The following is a 6972-nucleotide window of genomic DNA, read 5'->3' as shown; positions in this document are numbered from 1 at the left end:
GTGAATGTAAGGTTTTTCTAATGAAATGAAACGGTCGATGTCGAAACACAAAGCCTCCGCAGAACGTCAGAGAGACCGGCCACGATCGAAAAAAAGAAAAAGATCTGCTCCATTCCTCAGGTGACAGATGGGATTCACCGGTTTTTAACGGTTCCTGATCTCACGTATGTAAAAAAAAAAAAGAAAAAAGAAAGGACTTGTGATGCAGCCGGAGCAAAAAAAAAAGGGAAATTTTAGCTTTGACACCTTTGACAATTGGGGGGGGGGACTGGGGGGAGGGAGATGATCCACCTTCAAAACTTTCAAGCACTCATAAAACTTAGATCAGCTGCATTTTTTTTTTAAAGGTGTGAAGGGAAGTCGCCAACGCTCGTTCGAATCAACATTTCAAAGTCTTGGAGGAGCCCCCTTTGACTTTGGTGGCGGATCACAGAGGGGGGGGGGGGATGGATCGGCGAGGCTCATTTACATCGTTCAGAAACCGCCGGCTTGGCCTACGTTTGGAAGAAAGACACTCTTAAAGGCTTAAATGTACCCTTTCATCTGGAGGGGAAAACAGAAACAGCCACGCGTCCAAGCTTTGTAACAGGAAAAACAAGATCGGACGGACGGACGGACGGACGGACGGATGGACGCGTTAATGTTTTAATTCTACCTCCGAAACGGTTTTGAGAGCTTAAAATGAAAAGAAAAAGAAGTTTGAGTGACTCTTAGAGGAAGCCAGATCTGTGGACCTGTCAGCTGATTAGTCCTCTTGATTAGCATTTATAAGAGGCCCCGGCGCTCCATTATTTGCATTCCTATTTAGCGGTGATTTTGCGGAGGGCACGGCGTGATTAAACCTGTCAAGAGGCCTGATTGACAGGGTCAGATCTTCACATTCCTTCCCGCTGAAACGAGAAAAAAAAAAAAAAAAAAAAGAGAACGTAAAATAGACACCGAATGTGTCAGCTTGCCTTCCCTTTCCTCTTCCTCTCCCACCAGGCTCCCCCCCCTTCCCTTCCCTTCCCCTTCCTCCCCTCTCTTACAATCTCAGTCAGGAATGTTTTAATTTTAGGGATAGATTCTGCCTGTCAAGCGAGGCTGGATGGCCCCGTAGTTCAGACGATGAGATGTGATGGGTGTAAAACAATAAAGAAAAAAAAAAAGAGAGAGAGAGAGTGGGAGATGGGAGAGAACAAAGAGGGAAAGAGCTCCCTTTATTGGACAGATTTAATTACACTGAATAGAGATTAAGGCAGACAATCCAGCGAGGTGTGAAATTAACCCTTGATTACTGATGAAGCTTCTGAGCAGAGGCTGAAAACAACAGTTAAAAAAGATTGACCACTTGGTAAGTAATTATTCTGGATATCACTTATGCTCGGGATTGCGGCTAGGTAGCGTTAGCGCGGGAATGAAAGGAGAGGATAGGTAACTACATTATTAACCAGGCTGGAAAACGCTAACGCAGGAAGACTTGACACGATTTGAAATCTAGCAGCTTGCTTGCATCAGAGATGACTAACCTTTCTGTTACACTGGGCTCCTTCCCTGCAGGGAAATGAGGCCATGGAAGAAGAGAGAAAACAATTAAAAATGCAGAAATTAGTTGATGCAATCTGCTGGATGTAGACCGCGCTGTGGACTTCTCATGGAATCTGACAGGAATCCGGGTTACTGTTACCCATCTGGTATTTTACAGTAATGAAACGATTACCTATTTGGTGCAGATCACAGAAATGAAGACGATCAAACTGATTGATTTTCGCACGTCTGTGCGCATGTTTACCTGACAGTAGAGACGTGAAACCGTTTTTATTTGGAGCCGATTGGAAAACCGGAGATACCATCGTCTTACATTTGATCTCAGACACAAGCGGTTGAAACGACTTCTTATACTCAGACGACAGGCGCCGTGCATTCACGTGACTCGAACATGTCTCGCGATTCGCGCATTTTGTCACGTGACGCAAACATGCGCCGTGATTGGCGCGTTTTGTCGTGCGTCACATGGTTTGCGCATTGGTGCATGTGTGCACTTCACGTCTTAGTTTGAAAAACTCCTTTAAAGAGCGGCACCAGTGACACAAACTGTATATAGTTATGTTAGAAGCCTATGGCAAACTTTTTGGAGTTGAAAATTAAATTGATGAGCATGTGTTTGGTTTTTATGTGCAATAAAATACGATTTGTTCCATTTCCAAATGGAAAAATTGTATTTTATTGCATATTTTGCCCCAATATGTCAATATAATAAATTATAAGGAAATAACAACTATCTCTTCATATAGCTGAAGTTGTGCTGAATATAAACATCCCAATCAGGGGTATGTTAAATCATTTTTAATGTGGTATATAGAGACAAATATCAAATGTACCATAAAACAGCCAAAACAGGGCAGGGCTGTAAGGGTTAATCAGGAGAGCGTCGTCGGTTTAAGATGAATTAAGGGATGTGGCACAACATCGTCCAGAGGGGGGGTGGCGTCGTCTTCTTCCGACCTGACGTTCGCACGAATGCGCGGCTCGACGGGGCTAGCGGCGTAATTAGAGGTAAATAATGAACAGGAAACGGAGGCTCGTTTGTGTTTTAAATGATCCTAAATGATCCCATTAGCACTTGTCATCGTCCCGAACGCCAAACAGCATGGGTTCAATTACGTCTCTGTCATATTAAAGCCGTTTCACAACGTCTTCTAGTTGTGCTTTGGGGGTGTTTTTGTGTGTTTTTTTTTGTGGTAAAGACGTCACAAACGTTTCTCCGGCGGGTTTTTCGCCACCTCTTGTTGCTGAAGTGCGTTTCTTTTCGCGGCCAGGCTAATGCTAGCTGCCCACCTCCTCTCTCTAACTGCGTGCATGACAGCATGCATACAATAAAATATGTACCCTGTCTTGTACATTTCATTCTTGGCGCTGAACGGACAAGGGAGGAGGACAGAGAGGAGAAATAAAGTGCCATAATGAATCTAAAGGGCATAATTCATTCTGATCAAACGCACTCAGGGATGAGTCATGCTCCGGCGAACCCCCCCCCCCCCACCCCCCCATGACCACCGAGGACGGGCGAGGCGGGATTGACGAGCGCACATAAATTCTAATTATTCCCAATGTATGCGATCCTGCAAATGGCTGTCCTCACAAGCGGCGCCTCTAACAAACCCCCCCCACCCCCCCCACCGCCTCCCCTTTCAAAATGTCCCCTCAAGACTTCTTATTCCTGTAAACCTGAGCAGTCGGAGGGACGCGAGAGGACGGCTGCATCGGCTATCGGAAACAGGAACAGGAGCAGGAACAGGAACAGGAACAGGAGGGCGCGGTGATCAATTAATCCCGGCAGTAATTGGATGAGTGTGTATGTAAAGCGGTAATGCCGTAATGAAAGTCATCCATTGTGCGCGTTTTCCCCCCTCCCTGGCCGGTGAACCATCCCCCTCATCATCCTCCGGATCTCAGGTGCTTAGCCATGCAAATCTGTCTGACAGCCCCGTACGTCTCTGTCTGCCTAATTGGACAGTATAGAGTTGTTTATGGATATTGCAGACATTTAGGACTCAGTTGGGGGCTGCTCAAAAATCATTAGCAAACGGCCCCCGTTACCGGACTGTCAGCTCCACTTCACCGACGTCAGGGCGGCGCCCGTTAAAAAAAGAAAAGAAAAAATGTTTATCTCCGTCAACAACGGGGAGGCTCGTCTGCAACGGATCGGCGTTCTCGCCCAACGTTCAAACATGTTATGAAATGAGAGTCTCCGCATCCCAGCAGCTTGTTATATCACTGCCGCCGCCGCCGCCGCCGCCGCCGCCGCCATGTGATGTGTAAGCGAGGGTGGTGTTTTGTTTTTTTTGCTAATTAGGAAAACACTCCATCTGTAGAATTTGCAGCGGTGGGTATTTACACATCTCAGAAGAAGAAAGAATCTTCTGAATGTTGAGGTGAATCGTCTGCGATCCGCGTTCTGATGGTTCTGATGGTTTAAAGACGCTTGTGATCGATTGATTTCAGATCGACCACCAGGGGAACAAAGTGAAGCGCGTCACGCGGAAGACGGGTGTTTCCAACACGGGTCGGCGGAGACCAAACCCACAGCTAAAAAAAGTTGTTTTTTTTACCCTCACAAACACGGTAAGTGGTATCCCTTCCCTCCTTCCCGCCAATGGATAAACGCCATGGATTTGATGGGCGGAGCCAAAACGCAACAGATCAGGAATGAGTCAGGATTCAGAAACGCAGCATCGTGATAATAATAATAAGAATTATGTCACAAGATTTCAATGAAAAACTACCTGGATGGGCTCTGAGGTGGAATTGAGAAAAGTCAAAGGTCGCTCGCTAGCAGCGCTAGCTTGCATCCAGCTAGCGCACACAGCTAACTAGCTGCTAACGATGCTAAAGCTTCTTCCTCTGTTTTCCTGTCAGGCAGGGTCGTCTCACAGGACCATCATGCACCAGGTGGCTCTCAGTTTGATCAAGGCGGGTCACGTGGCCCGTTTAGAGGCGTGGCCCCTCGCTCCGTTTTGGGGCGTGGCCCCCGACCCCGTCAGGAGGAAGTAGCAGCCGTTTCCCTCAAAACCATCCTGACGGTGTCACCGTAGATGTGAGGCTTCCTGATGTCAGCGACTGATCCAGTGTCAAAGGTGAATATTTGTTGGGACGGTGATCAGCACAAACCTGTCATGTTTTATTGATCGGGTTGTCATGTGACCCGCTGATCGAACGCAGCCAAACGACAAAGAGCATCACATCCAAAGCCGCTCCGAGACGCTCACAATCCCCTGGCGCTGAAACATTCCCTTTCATTTCCACGACCTCTCCCTGCCCCCGCATCACTTTTAGTTTTTTAGTTATGCGTGTGCGAGTCTCACCCGCCCCCCCGCCCCCCACCCCCACAACACCATCCCACCCCCCACTGCTCCCACCGGCTCCAAACACAAGCTGCAGGTTCGACTTATGAATGTTCAAATTGAAGGCACTCCGATTTGCATGGCTGAACACGGCGAGGCGGGGGGGAAACGGGTCGGTGGGGGGGGGGGGTCCACACACGAGCTTTTAGAGGGATGAGGCTGCACTGACGTGACCTCGTACACAGTACCAACAAAGAAGAGCTGGGGGGGCTGAACACGATGACGCAGACGGATCCTGGGGGGGTTATTTATTAACGTTCATTAACGGCGAAGCGTTCCGAAGGCGAACCGGCGGTAATGTTGGTGTCATCGATGACCCCCACCCCCAGTTTTTTTTTTGTTTTCTTTGTTTTTTTGAGGGACTGTTATCGTTGCACTTATCTCTGTCAAGATGCAAATGTGTCCTACGATTGATCGGAGTGACCACAGAAGAAGAAGAAGACTTTACGCCGTGGGGGGGGGGGGGGGGAGAGAAAAAACGGTGACAGGACAAGGGTAAATTCAGAAGGTTCTACTCTTTTCCACCCCCCCACCCCCACCCAGCACTGCCCGTTGAACCATTCCATCTTTATAGCCCAGCCAATCAATGGCAAACCAGCGTCTATTGTCTGTTCTTGTGCTCCGGCCGCTGCCCTCCTCCAGAACCCCCCATTACACAAATGTTTCTTCCCATCAGTGCCTTTACTTATCACTTCCCGGGTGACATTGAACTTCCTATGCCCCGGCCGCCGAGACACATCTCTGAACTCACGCAATTACTCTTCATCCCCACTAACAATTTAGTAATGAAGTATTGATTTCCAGATTCCTCTCTTATGGATGATATTAGATTTTGTTTGATAAACTGTGCCTGGGCCTCTAATCTGCACTGTCCCTTTTCCCACTGTCTGTAAAACAAAGTGCCACTGGAGAGATAATGACCGGGGAACATCGATGAACTCATTTCATCAATTTGTAACACTTGACAATGAAAAAGGGCAGGCATTCTTCAAGCGGCAATGTCAAAGTTTATTGCTCTGGGTACGGTCTTATTGGAAGCCAGACATCTTGAGCAGCGTTCAGGTCTAATTTATGACCCCCAGTGTGCCAGTTACTTTAAAGGAAATGTTTGGGTTCTGTGGGGGTTGGGGAGGGGGTGTTAGTGTTGCACCTGGGTTGTCTGATTTTCAGGGGCCACCTGGGATTCATGTGTCATGTTAGGAAAATAAAAAAAAATATAGAAAAAAAAAAAAACCAGGTGGAGACGATGAGACCTGGGCTTGTTGAGATGCGAGGAACCCGCCGCCGTTAAGGACATGAATCACGCTCCGGCGTTCCATCCGAACTCGCGCGTGCACGGATGCGGCGGTTGGATGATGCATGGATCTCTTGGCGGATGTTCTCCCACAGCACTAAATGCACCGTTAAGAAAAAAAAACATGCATATGTGAAGGTCAGAGTTTCTTCAGCGGATGTTCATCCCCGAAGCAAACGGTGCACGTTTAGAAGTTTGTAATCTGTTTACAAGGCTAATATTAGCATTTAGCTCAGCTCATCACAGCTGGAGCATCATTTAAATCTGGAATCCTGCTCGAAGAAACTGGTTCATTCTGGTGGATTCTGTATGAAAAGGTCATTAAAAAGAAATAAAGTTTCCCACTTGGCACAGTCTCGTCTGTGATTGGATGAACAAAAGTAAAGCGAGGCCTGTTCGCCGCCTCGGCGTTGGGTGATTGATCTTTGGGTCAGAATTAAAACCGTGGTGCGGTTCTATAACCCAGCAGTGTTTTCTTTATGTGCGCTCCTGCAGACGATTTATCTGCTGCAAAGTCAAATCATTTATTTCCCCTCATTCATCCTGATAGAATGAGAGACTCGAGGAACAACAGCCAATTTAGACTGAAAATCCCAGTTCAGCTCGGGGTAATCTGATTTCTCTGCTCCCCAGAAATCTACATGTATAGTGCTTATCAACCGGATTACTGGCAGGTAGGAGGAATAACCCAATTTGAGGTTCCTTGTTTCTCTCGCTGTAGTATTCAGTGTCACATCGCATTACAAAAGTGCGGCTATTGCTCCGCTGAACGGATGCGGAACTTCCTCGCTCTTC

General features: G+C 47.5%; 1 long non-coding RNA gene across 1 annotated transcript in view; it reads left to right on the top strand.

Annotated features, from left to right (window-relative positions):
- The first annotated feature begins 4413 nt into the window (after positions 1–4413).
- The window catches only part of LOC137587650 (uncharacterized), a 17584-nt gene continuing 15025 nt past the window's right edge, over positions 4414–6972 (top strand). The window contains exon 1 of the long non-coding RNA XR_011033954.1: positions 4414–4616. This is a non-coding gene — a long non-coding RNA (uncharacterized lncRNA). The remainder of the gene's footprint in view (positions 4617–6972) is intronic.

Source organism: Antennarius striatus, chromosome 2 (assembly GCF_040054535.1).
Source record: "Antennarius striatus isolate MH-2024 chromosome 2, ASM4005453v1, whole genome shotgun sequence".
NCBI classification, from domain to species: Eukaryota; Metazoa; Chordata; class Actinopteri; order Lophiiformes; family Antennariidae; genus Antennarius; species Antennarius striatus.
This window is presented reverse-complemented; position numbering and strand designations above follow the sequence as displayed.